Below are 24,248 nucleotides of genomic sequence, written 5' to 3'. Positions count from 1 at the left end.
TTAAAAACAATGGGTTTGTACCTTTACTTCATAGGCATTGATAACATCAGTTAATAGTGTTTAACAGACTTAGAGAGTAATTTGGCAACCTTCTAATGCACTATGCAATTGGTCATAAGGGACTCGTTTAGATCTCGGTGGATGCAGTGCTTAATTTGAGCCGGTAATTGCTGGTAGGGGCACCAGCACTTATTTTTGGTGGCCGGCACTTATTTTTTTGCATCAGTCATTTACTGCGAGCAAAAGACACATATGAAAAAAGGTGGACGAAGAGAAAGATGGTAAAGCGTCATGAAGGAAGAAAGAAAGCTGCAAGATGGAGCTGAAGGGGCAGGAAGTGTCTGTAAATGGAATGAAAAGGTGTGAGATGACTTTAGGATTAAGCTGCCTTTTATTATTGCTTGCACACTTAATTGCAGCAGCCTATGTGTCAGAGGAGAGCTTTTGGCACTGCAACATTTTATATGCACTGAAATAAAAATCCCATTATATCCTATGGGATTTTTATTTCAGTGGATAGGATATCCGTCACTGTTGTGATGGAGTAACCCATCTGCCGAGATTTAAATCCAGCCCCTAGTGTCTTATGATGATGTGTAAGGGTAGCGTGTTGACATTGTGGAATGCAACGATGTCATCCTGCCTCATTCCAGGAGTGTCAGTTACTCCTGTGCCCCTGTTGGCATGTATGTGTTATGCTTCTACTAAATAAACTACGATGTTTGATGATATGTAAGGGTAGAGTGTTGACATAGTGGAATGCGATGATGTCAGTATTTTGTGGAGACGCTTATTACATGTCTGTATTAGCTTCCTGAATAGAACACAGAAGCAGATTTATTTTATTTGTAATTTGTGAATTAATTTCACCCTCCTGTTTTATTGCTTCAGGTGTTACCATTTCTGTGTAGAGTATTGTCTCATTATCAATTTTTTGGGTTTTCTCTGAAAGTTGCACCAGATTTAACTTGGAGGGGGCAGATTTAAAAGCCCCTTGCGACACTTTTGTGCTGCAGTTGCATCACTTTTGTGACAGAACGGCAGCATAAAAAATGCGACAAATTTACAATGTGACGCATCTAGGGAGATGCTTCATGTTGTAAAGCCCTGCGTAACATTATACCTGCGTCATGTATAATGTATGCGGAGTAGGTGTTCCCACGCACGAAGTCCTTGTAAAAGCAATGCAGTGAAATCAACAAGGTTTTTCTGTGTGACTTTTAGAACATCACTGCGTCAATACCTAACGCCTGCTTGAACACCAAGTTTTCCCTTAGGGGCCCATATACAGACTGAATTGGTACGTGATAGTTTCTACTAAAAGTATTAAACTTGCATATTATTTGGGAGTCCTTTTGTTCCTTTAAATATCCCACAATTTGCTGTGCTCAGCCGTGTCGCATGCTATTGTTGTGAGACACAAGTAAAACATTTAATTTCAAATAAGCTACCATATTTCAATAAGAGTTTATAAATATTGTTTTGTGACTCCTCTTTCTCTTACACATAATGGGGGTATGAATAACGTTTCCTTAATCTCTAATCCTGATTACTTTATCTGCTGTAAATAGAGCACATTTGTCTGATTATATGGTTCATCTTTATTTTAAAGACCCTGTCTAGTAGATTAGGGTTTTTTTCTGTTCCTGAAGAAATCCTCTTGACCCTTGGGGCGACTATGGCATGAAACATGTCAACCACACTGTGAAGTCAAGGGCTCATCCCATGCCTGTCAGTTCACTTTTATTTTTAAGCTTCGCATGGACACTCACCAGAAATAAAACAGTCAAAGTGATGGTCTGTTGCCAATTTTAACTTCACCCTTACCCAATATACCTTTCCATCTCACAACCCTCTTTAAGGGCAGTTACCTGAGCTTTGGCAAACACCAGCTAGGGGAAGAAAAGGTCTCCATTAAAGAGCCCCACTCTTGGGAGCCCGCTGGTTATTGCAGCACCCACTCAGCAAGGAGTTAGACCGATGATGAAGCATGCCACCTGGGTGGGTTATCGCTAGTGCATCCTATATGTAGGATTATGACTCCCTATGACCAAACGGTGACACTGAGTTCACCAGTGGATTATGAATTTGGCGGCAAGGCACAATAGCACACCAGAACTCATTTCAGATAGTTTCTCAGGGAGGGTGTGCTGGACCACGTAAAGATTTCCTCTCCTTCCCCTCTTTTGCTATATGAAGCCATTTTCATGGTGAACAGCTCTGCTTTCTGCTCATCCCGGAAACTTAAATCCTTTGCTCTTTCATCAATAGGGCGAAGAACTATCAGTTTATATCTTTCATAATGTTTATTTTGGGAAAAATGAACGTTGTGATTTACGATGTCCGGTGGTAAGCAAAGCATGAGACATTTCCATGTTAAAGCTTTCTCTCAGAATCAAAATGCACTCAAATTTATGAATATATGAACTATAAGTATGCTATCATGACGTAGCACACCCTGTTGTATGATAATATTCATAATTTCATATTAACTAGACAGGGATCCCAAATGAATAAAAAGTTATGGAGCCTGTGACCAATCTGAATGTGCGCTAAACTCTGCCATTGAAACTTACTGTGTTTCTAAGAGTTCCATGGCTAATGCAAAAATTAATGTAGGCATGCCTGATGCATACACCTGCTAATCGAACATCAGTCTGAAAGTAAATCACACAAATGTATCTTCAACTAATTGTGTTTATGTCTATCTCCAAGCCTATGCCTGTCTCTACTAGTTGAGAATCTAAAGCTGGTGGTAATCTCACGCTTGCAGAAAATACATTTTATACTGAAAGGTGTACTGTGCCCTGCTACAAACCCACTCTGGTCAGTGTCGGCAACTCAAGGCAATAGTTTAAACCAAAGCTTTCCAAACTCTGTGTCCTGACACAGTAGTGTGTCGCCTGCAAGTGGTGGGTGTGTCGCAGGATGATGCACTTAGCACATAACTGCTAATTAGGAGCCATTCCTTTGAAAGAGTGTCTCGGAGTCAGCCACAGCTGCGACTCCGAGACACTCTGCTCTAGGGGGGGGGGGGGGGGGGGCGTTAGATTCACAACAAAGCCCCATTAACAAGTAAATGGTCCTTTAAAAAGACCTGCGTGCCCGGGAGGCTGGGTTGAGGTGCCAGAGGGTGACAGGCAGAGGGAGGGAGACAGTGAGATAGAGGGAGGAAGACAGGGAGAGAGAGGGAAAATAGAGAGAGGGAGACAGAGACAGGGAGGGAGACAGAGGAACGGATACAGAGGGATTGGAACAGAGGGAAGGATACAGAGGGTGACAGAGAGGGAGACAGAGGGAGGGAGACAGACAGAGGGAGGGAGATAGAGAGAGGGGGATAAAGAGGGAGATTAAGAGAGGGAGATAGAGAGAGAGAGAGAGAGAGAGAGATATTGATATTGATATTGATATTGAAATGTATTTGTAGAGCGCTCGTTCGCCCGGGGGCTTCATGGCGCTATAGACAGGGACACAACGCATCAGTCAGAGGAAGCGTAAAGGAGCTCATCAGAACGCTTGGGAGAAGAGCCAGGTTTTGAGGGAGTGTCTGAAACTGAGAATGTTTCCACACGTTTTAAGGTGAAAAGGAAGGGAGTTCCAGAAGGCAGCCGCAAGATGGTCAAAGCAACAACCTCCAAGACGCTTCCTTTTGTAAGTAGGAACAGTCAAAAGATGTTTATGCATAGAACGAAGATTCCTGGAGGGGTCATATTTTTTGAACAGATCTCTGATGAATATGGGGCCAGATTGGTGCAAGGACTTAAATAAAATACAACCAGTCTTAAAAGCCACCCGTTGCTCAACAGGCAGCCAATGTAATTGTTTTAGGCCCAATCTGACAGACTGCCTCCTAGGTAGATTCAGAATGAGTCTGGCTGCCTGATTCTGAATCAGCTGGAGGCGTTTTAACTCGCCGACCTGGAGCCCAAGGTAAAGACTATTAGAGAAATCCAGTCTAGACAGAACCAGGGAGATGACAATCTGTGTGAGCGCTTCCAGAGAGAAGAAACAAGCAATTTTCTTAATTTTCTTCAACTGAAAAAGGCTGGAGGACACCACTGCACTGACCTGCCTTTTCAGAGAGAGATCTTCGCTAAGGAATATTCCTAAGCTCTTAACTGAGGGCGATTTAGATGGTGGGGCTCCCATGCTGGCAGGCCAAAAGCCAGGGTTCCAGCTGAGTACACTCCGCCCAGGCAAGACCAACTCAGTCTTGCCTGGGTTGAGCTTCAGGTGACTGCAGCTCATCCAACTCAGGATGTGAGACATGGTGTTTTGAAACACTACCACTGAGTCCTCGGTGTTTAGGGGAAAGATGAGCTGCAGATCATCTGCGTAGTTGAAGATGGTGACTCTGGTGTCCCTAAGAGAGAGAGGGAAATTGATAGAGAGAGGGAGATGGAGAGAGAGAGGGAGATAGCGAGAGAGAGAGTGAGATAGAGAGAGAGAGAGGGAGATAGACAGAGATAGAGAGGGAGATAGAGAGGGAGATAGAGAGGGAGATAGAGATAGAGAGAGAGAGGGAGATGGAGAGAGAGAGGGAGATGGAGAGAGAGAGGGAGATGGAGAGGGAGAGAGAGAGAGGGAGATAGAGAGAGGGAAATCGATAGAGAGAGGAAGATAGAGAGAGAGGGAGATAGAGAGAGAGAAAGAGGGAGATAGAGAGAGAGATGGAAAGAGAGAGGGAGATGGAAAGAGAGAGGGAGATGGAGATGGAAAGAGAGAGGGAGGTGGAAAGAGAGAGGGAGATGGAGAGAGAGAAGGGGATGGAGAGAGAGGGAGATGGAGAGAGAGGGAGATGGAGATGGAGAGAGAGGGAGATAGAGAGAGACAGGGAGATAGAGAGAGAGAGGGAGAGGGAGATGGAAAGAGAGAGGGCGATGGAGAGAGAGAGGGAGATGGAAAGAGAGAGGGAGATGGAGAGGGAGAGAGAGAGGGAGATCGATAGAGAGAGGGAAATCGATAGAGGGAGGGAGATGGAGAGGGAGGGAGATTGAGAGGGAGGGAGATATGGGGAGATAGAGAGGGAGGGAGATAGAGAGAGGGGGGAGAGAGGGGGGGAGAGAGGGAGGGGAGATAGAGAGAGGGGGAGATAGAGAGGGAGGGAGATAGAGAGAGAGGGAGGGAGACAGAGGGAGTGAGACAGAGACAGAGGGAGGTAGAGAGTTGACCTTCCATCTGTTTAAAATGGCGTTTTAGGTTCTCCCCGTCGGCCCTATTCTTCTGTTCTTCTCTTTTTGATCACTTCGCGCCAGGATACTCTGGTAGTAATTGAGCGTGGTATCAAACAGCATATAACATATAACATAACAGTTAGTTGCAATAGCTTTGCTAAGAATCTTGTCACTGTTATTAAGCATCAACAGTAAACTATAAGATGTTACATCCTGCTAATTGGTGTCTATCAAACTCACAGATGAGAACACTGATGCAAGGTTCAGTGCACACATATCTTTATTTGTCAGGGAAAGGTAATCAGGTACCTGTCAGTGGGGCGTCTAGATGTTCTCTCATTTCCGGTAGGAGAGAAACCATTTGTGCCACATCTGGGTAGTTGTAATGTTCCTTATCTGTTGCTCTGTTGTCTTTTGCATACAATGCAGTGTCATATACTTTGATTAGATGATTATAGTCTGCTGTTTCTATATCACTTCCCAATCGATATCACAAATCCATCTATTCCAGGACACCATTGATTCAAGCCTAATTAGCCAGGCTGATTCCCAGATTCATCCCTTTATTTTGTTTCTAAGCCACGTAAGTATAATAATGTATGCATCTCCTGCTGTCCAACATGTTGGCATACCTCTCTTCCCCCACTGTCAATATATCTCACACCTCAACATTGTGAGAAACATCAAGTTATTTCAAACCTTTTTCTAAGGATACCACCCTGCTTTCCAATTCTCGCCTGAACCAGTCTCTCTGTCCACATATGTCTGGCAGTGTAAGATCACATCACAAGTATGGCAGAAAAGATCACTTAGTCCAATAAGTTATCACACACTGCAGTGGTCCATTCACACCAAAGTGGTTCACTTTCCAAACATATATATTATCGGTGAAAGAATATTTAGAAACAAGATGTAGAAGGGTTTATTCATGTCTGAGGTGTGCCACCCCGTGTGGATTATATTAAAAGCTGATCATAGAATACCGCAGAGGGTTAGCACATTTCTTGTGTCTCTGGAATCATCCCTTATATTCCAATCCTTAAGAGAGTTGCTATATTATGTTCCATTCGATCGCTCCTTCTTATCAGGACAGTATGCAGATTTAGTGCCATGAAGTGGTTGTATGGCAAATTGAAAGTACAAGGACAGTTCTGGGAGGTCTCTATTTTGAAACAAGCATTTGTTTGTTATACTGTGTAAATTTTAGGTACTAATAAAGCATGAAAAATAATGTTTCCTGTAACCTATGGAGCTGTATGACTATCTAATTGACACTCTTACAAATTTCCTGAGCTGAAATGTATAAGGTTCTAATTCTTGTGGGCACATTTTCCCTATACTACATCCTGGCTTTGGAAGACAAGTGAAGAGGCCATGTCCTTCAGGAGGGTCTAGAATGGCAAGTATCTCTTGGAGACTGGACAGGGCCCTAGATTGGATAACCTAACACTAGAATGCTTGCTTGCTTGAAAAACTTTATTTTGGCAAACAGCCACAAAAGCGTTGTTTAGAATACAGAGTAAAATTATTTAAATACAAATAGAATAAATAATTGCATTCTTTTACAGTGTATAAAATACATCATAATTCCCATGTTAAAAAACAAATAAAAGAGGCAATCGCTCATTGACCTTTAGGTTAAAATACAGATACAATGAATTAATCATATATGAATTCTATCAAATTTATATACAAATAAAAGCAGATCACAGGGAGCCCCTTCCTTTCTATGGACACACAAAAAAAAACAATCTAAGTTTGGTCACTGGGGAATTAAAAATTGATTAACTAGGAGCTTTTTAGAGGCCTAACACTAGAATGTAGTTGAGTTGCGAGTGGACAGACTGTCTCCATGAGGCCCCAGTGCAGAGAACAAATAGAAATTGGCAGTAACCTGGACCACAAGGACCCAAAAGCTGCAGGAAGATGGTTATGTGCTGCAGTGTCTACTCGCTATTGCTACCAATATGATGGGTGCGTATGGGCGTGGGGTGAGACATCTCTCCTTTATGCAGTGGGGGGGGGGTCCCAGCTCCAGATTCAACCCTGAATTAGCCTCCAGTTATTTGTTTCCCAGCCAGGGACACTGAGATTCCCTTGGTGTACCCCAAGGGTTTTGTGTGGAGAAGACCACTCTACTAGTATCAGCTGTTATAACTTGCTTGCCCTGTACATTCATTTGTTGCAAGGTAATTCAGTATTCAAGTGCCTTCTTTAAATGGTAATTCACCTCTCCAACAGAAGATCTCCAAACATCATCGCCCTGAAGGATAATCTACTCTCTTGGCCGATTCCAGTGGGACTCTTAACTCATACTATTGATAACCAAGAACTTAGTATTCATACTTGGGAAACTACAGTATCAGAACACCAATCTTCACTACCTCATGCAGAGATGAAACCATTTTCGGGAGTCAATCATAATCCCATCATAAAAACTGGCCTCATCAATTCACATTCAATCCAGAAGTACACCCTGAATATCATTGACTTCCTGTCCAAAACCAAGTGATATTGTCTGCCTCAGAGTGGCTAGTTTTGGTAAGAGCTTTGCTGGCACCTTAAATGATCCTACCATAGACCACCAGAACCTCACCCAAAAAATAAGGAAAGGGACTGAGGCTAGTCATTGATTATACAGCTGGACAATCCTACTCTGTGGTACTTTACAGTGCTTAACTTTCTTACAAATGCATTGTTACTGACTGAAGTATGAGCCATAAACGACCATTCATCACAGTGGTGGTCTACCAAACTTCTGGTACAGTCCAAATAATAGCAATCTTAGGTGATTAAAGTCTCTGTGCCAACAAGTTAGACTCTAACGTAGCAGCAGACTTCCTCAAAACATCGAGGCAATTTGCTTAATCCAGGTAGTGAGTGGGCCAAAGCATATTTCTTGTCATATAATTTACTTTGGACCTCATTACGACGTCGGTTGGGACACCTTTGCGGATTGGGAACCGACCGACCTCAGGTCAATCGGTTCCGACTGCCTTATTTGGATGCGACGACACATGGTGCGGTCAGAAACATCATTTTTCAATGGGAGCTTGTGCAGCAGGTGGAAATCGCCTGCAGTACAAGTTCTCATTGGAAAGTTGAAGTTTGTAAACATGTTAATACCCCTGCACTGTGTGACAGGCCCCTTATGGCGCCTGCCACACAATGCAGGGATGTTTAGGAGTGTGGCCCACATGCGGAGGCCACAGAGGGACGCAGGCACTGCTAGGGGACCCCAATGTCGCTTTTTGACAGCCTTTCCATGTCACAAAGGCCGACATGGAATGGCTGTCGGAAACCACCATCATGATCCTGACACCGGAAACGCCGTCCGTAAGGGATTATGAGGTCTTCTGACCCACCGTCTGCCAGTATAAACTCCGACCGTCTTCATCATAATACAGCGGCTGGACTTTAAACCTACCATGTCAGGCAGAGGCTTTTTGCCCAATATCGTAATAAGGCCCTATGTGTCTACCTCTTACACCTTGGCCCTATGACTGATCTTATCAGACCACTTCTTCATCTCTGTCATACTCTCAAAGCTGAAATACAGCTTTGGAGCAGTAACAACTCACCCAAATCCCAATCACACACTACAAACGTAATAGTTAGAGAAAACCTTTGTGGCTATCAAATTAGACCCCCTCACACCAGATCACCCAATTGCTGGACAATTAAATCTAAATGAACCTACTTCCCTCAATAGGCTGACCACAGGTGACAAAAAATGGGCATTAAAATGACCACCAAATGGTCCAGAGAGGACATAGCAGAAATGAACGAGTCATAATTTGGACTGCAAGTGAAGTAAGGATTTGTCTTTGAAAGAGAAGCTCCTCAGCAAGGAATATTGGAGAGGCAATCTCAAAGTGGTTAGGAGTGTCAAAAAGACTTATTTTGCAAACTGTGTCAATGAGTCCGTATTCAAATACGAGAGATTTTCAAAACTTTTAAACAATTATTTGATACAAACACCCTGAGTACCACTTTCTGCTCATGAGAACAGTACTGGAAAGACCTCCCGGCATTTTTCACACACATCCGTAAGTGTCTCTTCATCAGCCCAACAACATATGTCTTTCCTCGTACCTTCACAATCACTTTAATTCACTTTCACACCCTTCCAAGCATTGTACACCAAGGCTGTGTTTAAACTGGCCGTTAAAGCTAAAGTGTCTAACATACTTATAGAGCCATGCCCATGCGATCACCACCACATAGTTGTAAGGATCATGAGTAGACCAAAGATATTGGCAAATAATAAAAAACTCATATGTACCCTACCTAACAAGAATATAGGAATGTGAGTCATCGGAGATCCAGGAGCATATGGAAGAAAACTTCCTCATCCATGATTCAGACCCAATGAACCATAATGTGGTGAATGATGGTAACCCTCTGCAAACCCTGAGACACTGGGAAGGCATGTCAGGAACTGCCTTGGCCTTGATACAACCATTTATTTTGAATCAAAAAAATAATCAGCTCTCTGTGGGTGTCACGAGATTGGATCTATGGGTTTACCCTCCACCACTTTGCTCTTTAGCCTTCTGGAACTGATCCTCAAGCAGTAACAGGTGAAATCCAAATGTACACTGATGACACCAAAATCCATTTCAGGATTGAAACGACCCCGAAAATCATACTAACATTCTTAAATCCGGTCTTCTGTTGGAAGAAGGAAACAGTCCTCTGCAGGGACAGAGCTGTACCAAAATTACACGGAGTTCAGAAAACTATTGAAACCAATCTTTTCACCCTCGCCTTCATCTGAGCAAAAAAAACAGGTCACAGCTAAAGAGCACTTGACAGTTCAATCCTATTGACCACACTATATGATCCTCTCTATTCAACTGTGCCATTTTCACTTCCTCAAAACATTCAGGTCCTCATTTACAAAGAATTAGCCTAGGGCAGCCCCCCAAGTCACTTTACTGTGCTGCTGTATGCCAATTTGAAAGGGCAGAAATGCACCATATTTTACAAGATACAGTGCATTCCTGCCCTTTTAGCCAGCACTGGCACTGAATTTGCAGCTGAGGACCAACCATAAGCCACCATGGTGCAAGGGTGCTTACGCTGCAGGCATGATTGTTTTGTGGAGGAAGGAGCACCTTCTTGCACAAAAACGACCACGAGAGGTGTTTTCCTCGTTCTTTGTGTGCTACATACATGTAAAGAGCAAACAACGAGGAGAAATTTAAACTCCTTGTTAAGCCTACTCTGGGGAGGCGTATGTTTTTGGCGCTGCCACAGATTTACGTGATGTTGTAAATCTGGAGCAATGTCGAATTCCATGGATGTTGAGTGGAAACACCCACAGCAACACCTCCTTGATGTAGAGTAAGGCAAAAAATACCTCGTCGAAATCTCAACGAGACACAAAGTATACAGGTGGTAGAGCCGAACAGTAATCCAGTTGTGAACCTCTCATCATATATTTTGAAGGAGGAAGAACAAACAGTACTGTCCAAAGGCTTGTCATTTGTACCTACAGCCTATCCCAACATGTTCAACCTCAAGACAGAACTGCACAGATTCTTTCAAAAGATCCGCCTCAGGTACTTTTCAGAAACACTGAAGCCAATCTGTCAAAATCTCTGACAGGACTGAGGATTCCATCCACTTTTGTCCCACCCACCAATGCAATGGCCAATACGATTTTGGCCTATGAGAACATGGTGCTAAGTTATGTAACCAAACTACTCTCCATACATAAACATACTACTCAGAACACCAGCAAATTGGAAAGAGCTGCCCTCCTGACCCTGAAAAACATCAAGGATGTTGCCATCAAGTCCGCGGACAAGGGCGGTGCTATAGTGGTACAAGACACAATAGCATACATATCAGAGATCATGAGACAACTGCAAGTTGGTGTCAGCTACTCCCTGTTGAGATCAGATCCGTCCAAAGATCTGGCTGAAGAAATCCTCAAGATTACATTCGAAGCCCAGGAACTTGGGTTTCTGGACAAACTAGAATTTGATTATCTCAACCAGCAACACCCGCGGCTGCCCACCATCTACACTCTGCCGAAAATACACAAGGACGTGCGCAACCCACCGGGACTTCTTATTGTATCCGGTTGCGGTTTATTACTTGAACCCCTATGCAAATACATAGATTTCTTTTTGAAACCTATTGCTGAGAAGACAGAAGCTTACTTGAGAGATACTATGCAAACCATCACCCTGATTGGCCAAAAAACATTTAATCCAAATGAGCAACTACTGGTGCCGTGCGATATTGTGTCACTATACACGAGCATCCCACAAGAGCCAGCATTGGAGGTAATGAGAGACGTTCTTAAACCAACGACCTGCTCCGATAAGAGTACCCACAGACTTCATTTTAGCCCTTTTGACCATTGCGGTGAAGAAAACTTTCTTCTTTTTTCAAGGATGCTTTTACATACAGACAAAAGGTGTGGTGATGGGGGGCAGCCTTTGCCCCTGACTTGGCCATTATCTATATGGATAACTTCGAGAGACTGTATGTCTTCAATAACAATCCTTTTCACCACCATTTGGATCTATGGATTACATTGACTATATTCTGAATGTTTGAAACAGTGACAACATAGAACTGGGCCGATTCCATCAGTGGCTCAACCTTTGTGATGAGGATATAAAATTCACGATCCAGTCAGACGCCAATGAAATAGCTTTTCTCAATATTAAAATCTGCTGTGAGGACAACAAACTATTCACCACACTCTACCGGAAACCTGCTGAACGTAACTCACTCCTCAGATATAACAGTTACCACCGTTAGTGGAGAAGTGTGGCTCACTGGTTAGAGGAGGCAGACCTGGAAGCAGAGGTCAGCCCGGGACCAGGGTTCAATTCCCGGCTCGGCCGGGTCTTGAGTCCTAAAATGTCCATGGACTCGACAATTCTCGCTCCGGTGCCTACTCGATTCACGGGTTCACACTCTGTGACTCTGGGCAATAGCTTGCTTAATCTCCACAACGGCCCCTCGCGGCGGGATGCCTGGCTTTCACCTTGCGGATACCCTGCCGGGGTTATCTCACAGGGGAATACCAGGACGGGTTCCCTAAGCAAGCGCTTAGAAACCGCTCGGTGATTTGCACTATATAAATTCCTGTACATTTACACCCACGAGACCTAAGGGATAATATTCTGGTAGGACAATTTCCACGAATTTGAAGAAACTGCACAAAGAGGACTGATTACATGGCTGAATCAGAAAATTTGAGTGTCTGCTTGATCACCAGAGGCTATCCGAAAAGACTGGTGAAGAGAGTTCAGAAAAGAGCCTGGTTCAACCCAAGGGAAACCCTACTGACCCCAAGGGACAAGAATTACATCATGTCACCAAGAATAATCTGTGGTACAACATTTTTCACCAGAAGCAATGCTGTGAAGAAGATAATAAACAAACACTGGAATCTCGTATCATCTGAGATTGACCTACCAAACCCACCAATGCACTCCTTCAAAAAAGCCATGAGTGTTAAAGATCATGTGGTAAATTAATTCTTGGACAGCCCAATAGAACCCACAATCCATTCACTTTGAAACTTACCACCCATAAAAGGGCATTACAAGTGCGGACATTGCAAAGTATGCCTTACCACTATACCAACTAAAACATTTACACATAAACAACACTGCATCGTGCTACAGTCTTTCACGAACTGAAATTCCATGAACATGATCTAGGGATTTTCTGCCCATGTGGCTTCCTGTATGTGGACCAGACACAACAGAAAATTAAGGCCAGAATACTACAACATCAGAGTAGGATTCGTTGTTCTGTCATAGGGGCACCCCTAGTTGAACACTTCACTCAGATGGGACACAACCCAGATCAAAGGAAGTGGTTGGTGATTGAGAAAGCCGAACTGGGACCAGGAGGGGGCAACATTGCCTCAATTCTTACTATCAGAGAATCAAAATGGATGGTGCGTTTGGACACCTTTGCGAATGGCTTGAATGAATTAGATTCCAGTAATGCCCAATTGGCATGCATCAATACATGATTAGGCCTCCACATGCCACCCATTTCCAATTCCATGACCTTGGGCTGGGTTGTATTCTCTCTACCTTGAACTATGCCAGTTGAGAATGGCGCTATGAGACATTCATGAATATGTATTGATATAACCTCGCATAATTTCCCATGCCTTCAGTGCAAATGTTATATACACATTTGACTCCACAAACTGTGATTTATTATGGTGTAATGATTTTCTACATCACAGGTTGTCCAGCAATGTTGATATAATCATTGGGCTGACATTAGGGATATTTGATCTTGCCAGTCCATTTAGATCTATGTTTTCCATGCATTAAACTTATTGAGCCCAGCTAGATATTCTCTCTACTTTGAACTATGCTAGTTGAGAATGACGCTATGAGACACTCATGAATATGTATTGATACAACCTCGCATAATTTCTCATGCCATCAGTGCTAATATTATATACATATCTGACTCCACAAACTGTGATTCATTATGGAGTAGGAGTAATGGCTTTCAACATCCCAGGTTGTCCAGCAATGGTAATATGATCATTGGGCTGATAGTAGCGATCTTTTATCTTGCCATTCCATTTAATTCCATGTTTTCCATACATTACACTTATAGAGCCCAGCTAAATATTGCCTCTTGTATAAACGAGGACATGTTCTTACACATCCTTCTGTAATCATGTATTTGTGAAATGTGACTTTGTTTGCCTTTTTCAATTTCTCAGGGCTACCCCCATTTCACCTTCTCTTGAGATTTTCAGTTCAGAGAATCACATCCATAATGGACCCCCTTGGTGGTTTTGATAAATTCGATCTCCAGTCTTTCTTCCAAGAAGATGTCATTCTTAGCAGGCATTTAGCTGCCGCTACCCGCGGGACGTCATGCGGCTGCCTGCGTCTCACGCTCTCCTATAAAAAACACCTTGCATTAGCACTTACGTGAGGACCGCTCGACTGATGCGGATCCTTTGAAATTCCAGTTAACCGCATGCGTGCGGGCGGAATTCCGCTCGCACGCTGAGATTTTGTAAAGCGCATGTTACGTGACGAGCTGGGCTCGTCATGAGCGTGCGAGGAGGCTACCTCATGACGAGCCCAGCTCGTCATGAGCGTGGAAGGGGTTAAGGAACCAACGTGTAATTTAAATCACTTTGCGACTGATGACTTGCCCACAGTATCCCTAGCAGCATTGAGACTGCTTTGGTGAAGTTGTTTGGTTTGACTCCCCATTCTGAGTGTTCATCACTCTCGCTACACCATATGGAGCCTTTGATGCCCACTTCCGTCTCTGATGTAACTTTTTGCTTTCTAGGGCTCTCTCCAAACTAGATACGGTGCCCCTCTGTCCCCACCCTTACTTCGGTCCTGAGGAAGACCCCGTCTGTAAGGATTAGAAACAACCTACATGGTTTTAGGGGTCGAAACGTCACACCATTGACGCCAGTATTATCACCAGTGCATTTCACACTGTGACTGTATATTGTACATGGCTGGAAATTATTGTAATTTCATTTCATATGATTTATAGTAAAAATATGTGGCATTTATTAACATGCCGAACAATTTGATTGTGGTACTATTAATTATTATTTGTCTTACCTTCCTACCTCACTCAAATCACTTTCCTCCCCCCCACCCAGTTGGGCACACCAACATGACATATGAATGTCCTTTATGAACTGTTTTTATAAAATGCGCAGCATGTGCTTAGTGTAAATAACACTGTAGCACCTATTATTACTTTTTATTTGCTTTATAAAAAACGTTTTCAGTGTTTGGATGTAATAACACTGGGACCACCACATTATATACTGCAAAGTAAGGCAAGGCAGCGCTTTGCACTGCCTTGCCTTACTTCATATCTACGAGGTCAGGTAAAGCCATGCAGTATGGCTTTGCATCGCATTTTAGATATGATTGAGAGGCCTGCACCACCATATTGTCATAAAAAGTGACGTTCCGGCAGTGCATATTGTAAATGAGGGTCTCAGTGCTCTGAAGTAACAGAAAACAGATATGCCGCACTCTATAAAAGTAGAGAGCGCCACTAACTTTTAACGTAATGGCACACAGCATTAGATAAAATCCTTAACTTTCATTCAGAATAAATATATAATTCCAGCTTCACTTACCTTGTACTTGCATTATGTTTGTAGATTCAAAGTTGTAACTTCTTATTCTAGGAACCTAGTCGCAGTTAGCTTCAGTTGACCCATTGAGATATAGCTCAGATTAGGCTTTTAAGATTCAGCGTCTACATTTGTTGTTTCTAAATTTCCTTTATCAATGCGTTCTGTCACAGACATTCTGTGCATTCTACAGTACTTATGTAACATGGAGGTGTGCAAATATTGGGACATAGCGACCTTGTGAGAATTTATGCTCACATTTTATATTATGTTGGCATCTGGGACTTACCTTTTCAATTAGATTAACAGTTTTATCACCAGCCCAATAATATAACTGAGCCAAACAATAGCTCGTGTGTACTCTTTGCCAGCCCAATAAAATTTCTGAGCCAAACAATAGCTCATGTGTACTCAGTGCCCCAAATCATCACAAACTCAGTGACTCATTTACTAATTTTTGGCGTAGGGCAGTTCCGCAAGCCTTCCTGCTGCGCTGCCCTAGGTCAAAAGAAATGGGCTGGAATCTATGAGTCTAATATCGACTGGTCAACAGTCCTACCACCTTGCCCATGCGATGGCCTCTCCACCCAAACCACCACACACACTATTTTATTTTGTAGATTTTATAGTGAACCCAGAAAGACCTGGATTATTTCGGTACTAACACACATGAGGTTTAGGAGGGGCCGTCCTGCAATGTTATTTTTACAGTTTCTGGAGGATGAATGGGTAATAATGACTGTTATCACATTTTTAAAATTTACTGTAAGACACAGATTAAAATTGGATTAGAGCACAATTTATGTACTTAGGACAAAAAAAACTAATTTGCACAGTAAATACCCACTGGTCTGGGATAACAAATAACTGTAATGTACTGTTATTAATTAACTTGTGCCTTTTCTTAATATTCATACAAAATCTTTTAATGTAACATTTTATCTTATTATTATCTTTTTAAAAATCATGAAATTTTCTCCCCTGTAACGATGAATGAAATTTTAATTAGACTGTACTTTTATGGTTTTGCAAAAAACGAAAAACGAATAAAGTTAATTTTGATTTGATTTGAGTCTAATATCTATGAGTTACGGTGCATTCCTGTCCTATTTTACAGTGATGGTGCACAAATGTCTGTCTAGCACCAACGCAGGCACCCTTGCACCAGGGTGTAAGGGTGCCTGTATGAAATCATGTTGTTTTTGTGCAGGAAGGGATCCCTTCCTGCACAAAAACATTAATTCTGCCATCCATGGGGAGGCATATGTTCTTGATGTGTTCCCAGGTTTACAGCATGTTGTAAACCTGGGAATGTGTCAAATGCCATGGGTGTCAATTTGGAACATCCACCGGAATGCCCATGGATGTCCACCCAAGGCAATGTGAGGCAATGCAGCAGCTTGTTCTGCTTTGCCTTAAATTGTATCTACGAGGCCATGATAAGCCACTCAGGGTGGCTTTCCGCGGCCTCGTAGATATGGCTAAACCCTATCCGCCACTGGAACATAAAAACAAGCATTTACAATGCAATAGGTCTCGCATTAATTAAGTTTAAGCTAATGGCATTGCTAAATATTGCAGCACCAATTGCAGCAAAAGTCTATAAATTGTAGGCCCAAAAAATTAGTATTTATATTTGTAGCAATGGTGGCATGCTGCGCTTTAGATGAATATGTTTAAAAGTAAAGTGTGCCACTGACGGCTGGTAGTGTGTGTGTGCCTGGTGAAAACGTGCACTGACGTCTGGTGGTGTGTGCCTGGTGGAAGCGTGCATTGACGGCAGGTGGTGTTTGTGCCCGGTGAAAGCGAGCACTGACGGCTGGTGGTGTTTGTGCCCGGTGAAAGCGTGCAGTGGCGACTGATGGTGTCTGTGCCTGGTGAAAGTGTGCACAGACGGCATGGTTGTGTGTGTGTGGTTGTGTGTGGTTGTATGTGTGGTTGTGTGTGTGGTTGTGTGAGTGGTTGTGTGTGTGGTTGTGTGTGTGTGTGGTTTTGTGTGTGTTGTTGTGTTTGTGTGTGTGGTTGTGGGTGTTGTGTTTGTGGTTGTGTGTGTTGTGTTTGTGGTTGTGTGTGTGGTGGTGTGTGTGTGGTTGTGTGTGTGCATGTGGTTGTGTGTGTGGTTGTGTGTGTGGCTGTGTGTGTGTGTGTGTGCACACACCACACTATTGATAGGTACGCCCCTGCCACTCCGATGTGTGCTCACAGCACATGGGTAAACCCAGCAGCCCAGACACACTTCTAGGGCACGTGGTGCCTCCAAGGGCTTGTGTACATATTTACTTTAAGCATTAACCCTTCGGAGTCACATTCTACGCGTTGAAGCGTACGGATTGGTGGATAAGTACATGCATGAGTGACGTATTAACCATTGCAGTTCTCATATACACGCATAGAGATGGACTGTATACAGTTTGCCCTGTGTCTAATCACTGTCTCACCCGAAATATTTTTATATAAAATTAGACGCTGTAAGCAGGATTCGAACCTGCGCGGGGAAACCACATTGGATTTCGAGTCCAACGCCTTAACCACTAGGCCATCACAGCAGCTGTATGGAAAGCTTTATTTGTTTCTGAAAACACAAAGTCGCTGAAAAATGTGTGATGGAGCACGTACGTGCTAGACATGTGTGTATTCATTTTTCATTTATACATAGTTAAAATCACCTAAGAAATTATATGTATGTATGTATGTGCATACAATGTGCTGCGCATGGCTATAGCAACAGGTCCCGCATACATGGAATACACGCAGACCCTGCAACTGCGCAAACATTCCTCCCCGAGCACCAACTGGCCCTTTGTTGTATTTGTTGTATTGCCACGTGGCTTGGGAAATATGGGCAATCTTTCACAGATCCCTGTGAAATATGGGTTGTATCACCAAACTGACAGCCCCTAAACCCTCTTCAGAGAGTTACCATTGTCAATGACACTAGTATTAGACAGCTGATCTAACACATTTATGCAGCATGGCTCTCTAAATTATGCAGCAGGAAAAGGCTAATTATGTGGCACCATGCAGCAGATTTTCTTGCAGCATTTTTTGGGATGTTAGAGCTAGGTAAAACAATGTTGACTGAGATCTGTACATTTTGTTGTTGGACTACATTTGTTTTTTAGCTACAGTACCTGGGGTAGGGTGGGGGGGTGGAGGTGGGGTGGGTGGGTGGTGTGTGTGTGTGTGTGTGTGTGTGTCTGTCTGTCTGTCTCTGACCCTTTAGACCGTAGATACTCTCAAACGTTTTTCGGAGGGGCTGCAAAGTGTAGTCTGTGGTGAGCCTAAGGGCAGCACTGATGATAGCAAGATGGGAGTGGGGCACTGTGGGTGGTTAAATGTTGCAGGGTTCTCCATTAGAATATTTTACTGAAGTTCAGTTAGGTTGTAAATAAAAGCTCCCCCATGTATTTAACATCTTGCTGAATGTCAGTGCTCACTGAAGTGAACATTGCTGCTGTGAACACGGGGACTGCATGTGAAGGTCAGGAGGGCCGCAGGGACCCCCTTACCCGGCCCTACTCTGAGTATCACTGCTTTGGACAAGGTCTACATTGTATACGTTCTGGTAATGACATCTCATCACAGGCCTTGTATGCCTATTCCTTTAGGTAATGCCTCATATGTAAATCTTTCCTGGCAGTGTCATTCCCCCCCAACCTTTGCCTGCTCCCCCCCCCAATTAGAGAGGTAATGACTTTTGTGTAAATGTTCCCTGATATAAGGTCTTCCCACATCCTCAGTCTGTCCATCATACTGGGAGTTGATTCTGTGTCAGAATCCTCCCTAACACGAGCAGCTCCACCCCCCTCCCCCCACATGGTATGCCCATGCAATAACCCCTCACCTTGCAGACATTTGCACATGTGATAATTGCATTGTTTTAAAGCCGTTATTAAGCTGATGTATTACCAATATTGCTTATTCTGTGATATTCCAGACCGATGAAGACTGCTGCTAGTGGGAACAATTGCTAATATGTTTTTAGGCGCAGTGTCTCATTCCCACGATCCTCACACCCCCAACTGCATAGTCAGACACCCTGGGAAAGTTTGAGCCTCAGGCCTCACCCGAGCCTACGGTCCCTGCTCCTTCCCCCTTCCGCTCAGCCCCCTTTAGGGTCCAGCAAAGATCAAAGGGCCGCCTCCCCGCACGAGCACCTCTCCCGGGCACTTGCTCATATTCACAGTCACTGTGGTGGGTTCAAAGTCCAGGAGGCAGTAGTCATAAACAGAAGTCGACGGAGGCCACGAGCTGGCGGGGAGGCAGATGTGTGAGCCTGGGGAGCGCGCCCGGCCTTGCAATCGCGGCAAAGGGGGGGCTCTGATGTCACCAGAGCACGAGGGAGGGGGAACACTGGAAGGGAGGGGGATGCGGGTGAGGCCAGGTACAATGGGGGCAGCTGGGGGTTGGGGGAGGTGGGCTCTTACATCACCAGAGCACGAGCAGTTTCTTCCGGGGAACTGTATGTACTGGCAGCAGTGTGAGCAATCTGGACTGGGGAGCAGTGTGAGCAGTCTGGACTGGGGAGCAATGTGAGGAGACTGGGGAGCACTGTGAGGAGACTGTACAGGGGAGCAGTCTGCCTAGGGAGCAGTGTGCCCAGTCAGTCTGGGGGAGCTGCCAGCAGTCTTCTAGAGAGCAGTGCAGAAAGACAACCGCACAAGTGTTAGGTCCTGAGAGAAGTCTGCTTGCAGTCTGTACTGGGGACGTGGCCTAACGGCCAGAGCTACTGACTTTGAAGCTGGTGAACCGGGTTCAAGTCTCTGCGCCCGCTCACCATTCTGTGATTCTGAGCAAATCCCATAATCTCATCGTGCCTAAAAAACTAATGCGCCCTTCTGTAATGTAATTGGTGCTCATATATAGCGCTCCGATACCTTCGCGTCGAGTCCGCGCTATATAAAACAGCAACACAATAGGAGAGAGCAGTGAGTGCTAGGTCTATACCAAAGAGCATGATAGGTAGTTCATTCCAAGAAGCAGTGAGCTGAACCAGTGCATACCGTCCGCTCAAGCAGCCTGCCCTTGAAAATAGTGCTAAATGGCTGCACGTCATCGGTGACAAAATCCGAAAGCTGAACGGTTGACCTATGGCCACTCTAATTATACTGCGTGGCTCTCAGAGGCAGAAAAGGAAGGGGCCGCCGCCTCAGTTACTGGGCTCCAGGCTGGAGCGCTGGAGTGCCCTGTCTGCTGTTTTGCCCGTGGACCGAAGGATAGGACGGAGGAGAGGAGGGCAGGCGCTGGGGAAAGGTCCTGTGAAAAAAAAACGTGCGCGCCAGCATATGTCTTCAATTATCACGCCCTTGTCTGGGCGGGATAATTGAAGACATATGGGCTTTGGTGCGCGTAACAGATACCAATAGGCCATAGGCTGAGCTACGCGACCACCTATGGCCTATTTCGTGTTCTGTTAAAGAACAGCACGCACTCAAAGCCCAATAAAAATGGACCTAGGAAATAACACGCATGAGCTGTGTGGAATTTCCAGGTCCATTTACTACAGGGCTTTTCGCTGGCTTCGCTTGCGAGCCCTAAAAAGTGATGTTCTGGCAGCACACAAGGCTTGTAAATAAGCCCCTCAGTTTCTGAAAATCAGATTTCTGTATATTTTCTTTGAGCCGTCATTTACACATAATGAAGCTGCTATTGACTCATGCATCCAGAACTTTTATCTGGAACATCCACCAAAATTCCTACTCTCTGTGTCATCCTTCAGGTTGCCCACAAATATGTCTAATGCAGAGGACTGTCTTTCGAGTACTGGGTATAAGGAGTCCTTTCTGAGGTTCTGACTGACTCTAAGGCCCAGAGTTACTAACTTTTTGCATGGCACATGTCATTTACCAACCACAGCAGAAAAGGTGGTTTGCGCTAAAATAGAGCACTTTTGGCAGCACAAAAACTCCTTTCCACTTTGGTTCAAGGGGATGTTACTGAGTTTGATCAGCACAAACACTACATTGCATTTTTTGCTGAAGTGGACAGCACACATCTGATGCGTAGAACCATTCAGTCTATGCAAAGGAATGTGTACTGTAAGGATGTGGCTCTGCTAAAAATCCTATGATAGGCATTGCACACTCACCTCTGCACCATGGTGCGAGGTTTTACATCACACAAGGGAGCCCTGTTTGAAATCCAGCACTGGGGATATCTCCAGCACCATGCCAATCGTTGTACATAGAGTGCTATGCTCTGTTTCTTCCTTTTCGAACACACCGTTATATAGTAAGTTTGAATGCAGTGCTGCGTAGTATGAAATATGTGTACATCTGCGCCTAATTTCTGACTACTGCTAAGATACCTCATCTTTCTAAGGTATTTGGTCAAAATATCGAGTTGTAACTGTAGGGAGAAATATTGTGATGCAGAAATATCGTTGTCAAGAATATTGTATTTTTCTAGTTAGATAATATTGTTGATGTAATTACACTTGTAAATAACATCATTTTAAAAATAATTTTAATGTGTTTTAGTTCATATATTAATTTTATGTGTTACTATTGTCTGAATAACTGCTATTAATTGTTTAAATATAGTTAGTAATGTTAAGGTATTTAGAGATAGGATAGTAAGGTTGAATAAGCAATAATTATTAATTAATCATATTTAATTGAGTATGTGATTGATATTAATTATCTACATTATTTAATCCTGATTTATATTACTTATCTTTTAGGTGTGGTTGGCTAAGTTTGTAGAGGAATAGGATGGGAACTTAATTTGGTAGCAATTAATTAACAATTCACCTTTAATTGATTATTCATTATTTAAATGTTTATTCATTATGTAAATCGTGCAATAATCATATATTTTAGTTATACTTTAGGTGGGACCTGCTGGATTTGTAAGGGTATAGGTAGGAAAGTTAAATAATCAATAATTGTTTAGAAATTATTAATTTATTATTAACCAGTGCATTGATCATTAATTATGTTCATTATGTAATACTGGGATTTGTTTTTGGTATATTTGAGTTGTGGGTTGCTAGGTTTGTTGGGGTAGAGGGCAGGAAGTTAATTATGTATTAATTATGAATAATTATGAATATATAACTAAATATTTGATTAATTTAAACTTATGTAATGATTATATATTTGAGTTATATTTTAGGTGTGGGCTTCTGGGTTTTTTGGGTTATTAGTTGGAAAGTTAAGTCATAATTGATTAAGCATTAATTAATAATTGTCTAATTAATTATGTAATTGATTATCAATTATGTAAATTGTGTTATACTTATTTATTTCATTATATTTCAGATGTGGGTTGCTAGGTTTGTAGGGTAAAGGGTGGCAAGTTAAGTAATAATTAAATAACAATTATTTTGTAATTAAAAATTAATTATTACATTGTTTGTGGCTTTTGTAAATTGTTTAATTGTTTTTAATTTTTTAAAATATATATATTACTTTAAGTAATAATGTTCATAGTAAGGGTTTTATTTTTTTCTAAATTAATAGGATTATTCAAATATACAATGTGTTTGTAGTGAAGTAGTTTACCTATTGTTGCTTAGACTGGAGTGGGAATAGTAAATGTAACCCTCTGAAGTCCAACTCTTTCCATACTGTGACATAGACTGCAGGTGGAACAGTAAATCGTATCTCTCTTAAGTCCAACGCTTTCACCACAGTTGCTAAAGTGAAGTGTGACTAGTAAATCTTACCCCACTGCAGTCCAATGCTTCCCCATCTGTTGCATGGACAGGAATGTTGAATAGTAAATTGAACCCCTCCAAAAACGAACGCTTTCCCTATTGTTGCACACACTAAAGAGGGATTAGTAAATCTTACCACACCAAAGTACAACGCTTTTCCTACTGTTGCACAGACTGGAGTGGCAACAGTAAATTATAGTCCTCTGAAGTTCAACTCTTAACCTACTGTTCCACAGACTGCAGTGGGAAAAGTAAATCTTACCCCTCCGAAGTCTAACACTTTCCCTACTTTTGCACTTTTTGGAGCGGTAATAATAAATGTAATCTCTTCATAGTTCTACACATTCTATACTGCTATATAAATTGTAGTGAGAATAGTATATCTATTCTTCCAAGACTCCAATACTTTTCCTAATATTGATTTCATATAGTTAGTACTAATATTTGTTTCTAATTTTAATTTAATTTTATGTGTTAATATTTTTCTTGTTTTTTTATTTTTATCTAATTGTTTGTGAATGTCTTTTTTATTTTTTATGTTTTATTTGTTTGGTAATTTAGTTAATGATTTGGAATTGAATGGTTCATATTTTTTATGTTTCATGTAAAATAGATTTTATATATATATATGAAATGTCGAGCACTAAACGTGTGGCGAATATATTATACAAATTATCAACCTTTTATACTATAGAGATAACTATGGGGACCTACTGTCACTTACTATATATGTGAAACAAAGCACATTCCTACCCGCTGTGCAAAATAATGACTTACAGACCAATGGCATCTCAGTCATGTGCAAACCACTGCGGTAAAAACAAACATACTATCAAAACTCTGTCACAAAAGGTGTTCTGTATGGTAAAAGGTTTTAACTACAACTCCCAGAATTCAATGGGAGAGTGTAATGATGCATGATCACTTTTAAATACAGATGTAAAAAGTAGTGCCACCTACCGTGAGAAAGGCCGCCAGGCCGAAACGCGTTGGTGTGACAGACTTGGGATCTGTGCCAATAAAATAGATCATTTGAGTTCCTGAGTGCAGCGTACTTTGTATTAAAATTGAACTTGGTCTTTGGTTTGACCCTACGCCTGCACCCGCTGACGAGCGATCCGGAGCAAAACCACATTGCACAAAACCAATTACAGCCGGAAAATATTCATGTTGTAAAAATTGAACTGAGAAACTGCCGATCTAAACAAACGTACTTCCCGTTCTACAAATAACAATGGAAGCGCAGAAAGCAACGCTTTAACATTGGGAAACAATACAG

The 24,248-nt window shown here is 42.6% G+C and overlaps 1 protein-coding gene and 1 non-coding gene across 2 annotated transcripts in view; one reads left to right on the top strand and one right to left on the bottom strand.

Annotated features, from left to right (window-relative positions):
- The window catches only part of FBLN7 (fibulin 7), an 877,728-nt gene that overhangs the window by 685,498 nt on the left and 167,982 nt on the right, over positions 1–24,248 (top strand). The window lies entirely within an intron of this gene.
- TRNAS-CGA (transfer RNA serine (anticodon CGA)) lies at positions 17,774–17,855 on the bottom strand. The gene has a single exon. It is a non-coding gene; the product is annotated as a tRNA-Ser (tRNA).

This window comes from Lissotriton helveticus, chromosome 6 (genome assembly GCF_964261635.1).
Source record: "Lissotriton helveticus chromosome 6, aLisHel1.1, whole genome shotgun sequence".
NCBI lineage: Eukaryota > Metazoa > Chordata > Amphibia > Caudata > Salamandridae > Lissotriton > Lissotriton helveticus.
Note: the sequence above shows the minus strand (reverse complement) of the source record. Positions and strands in the feature narration are given on the sequence as shown.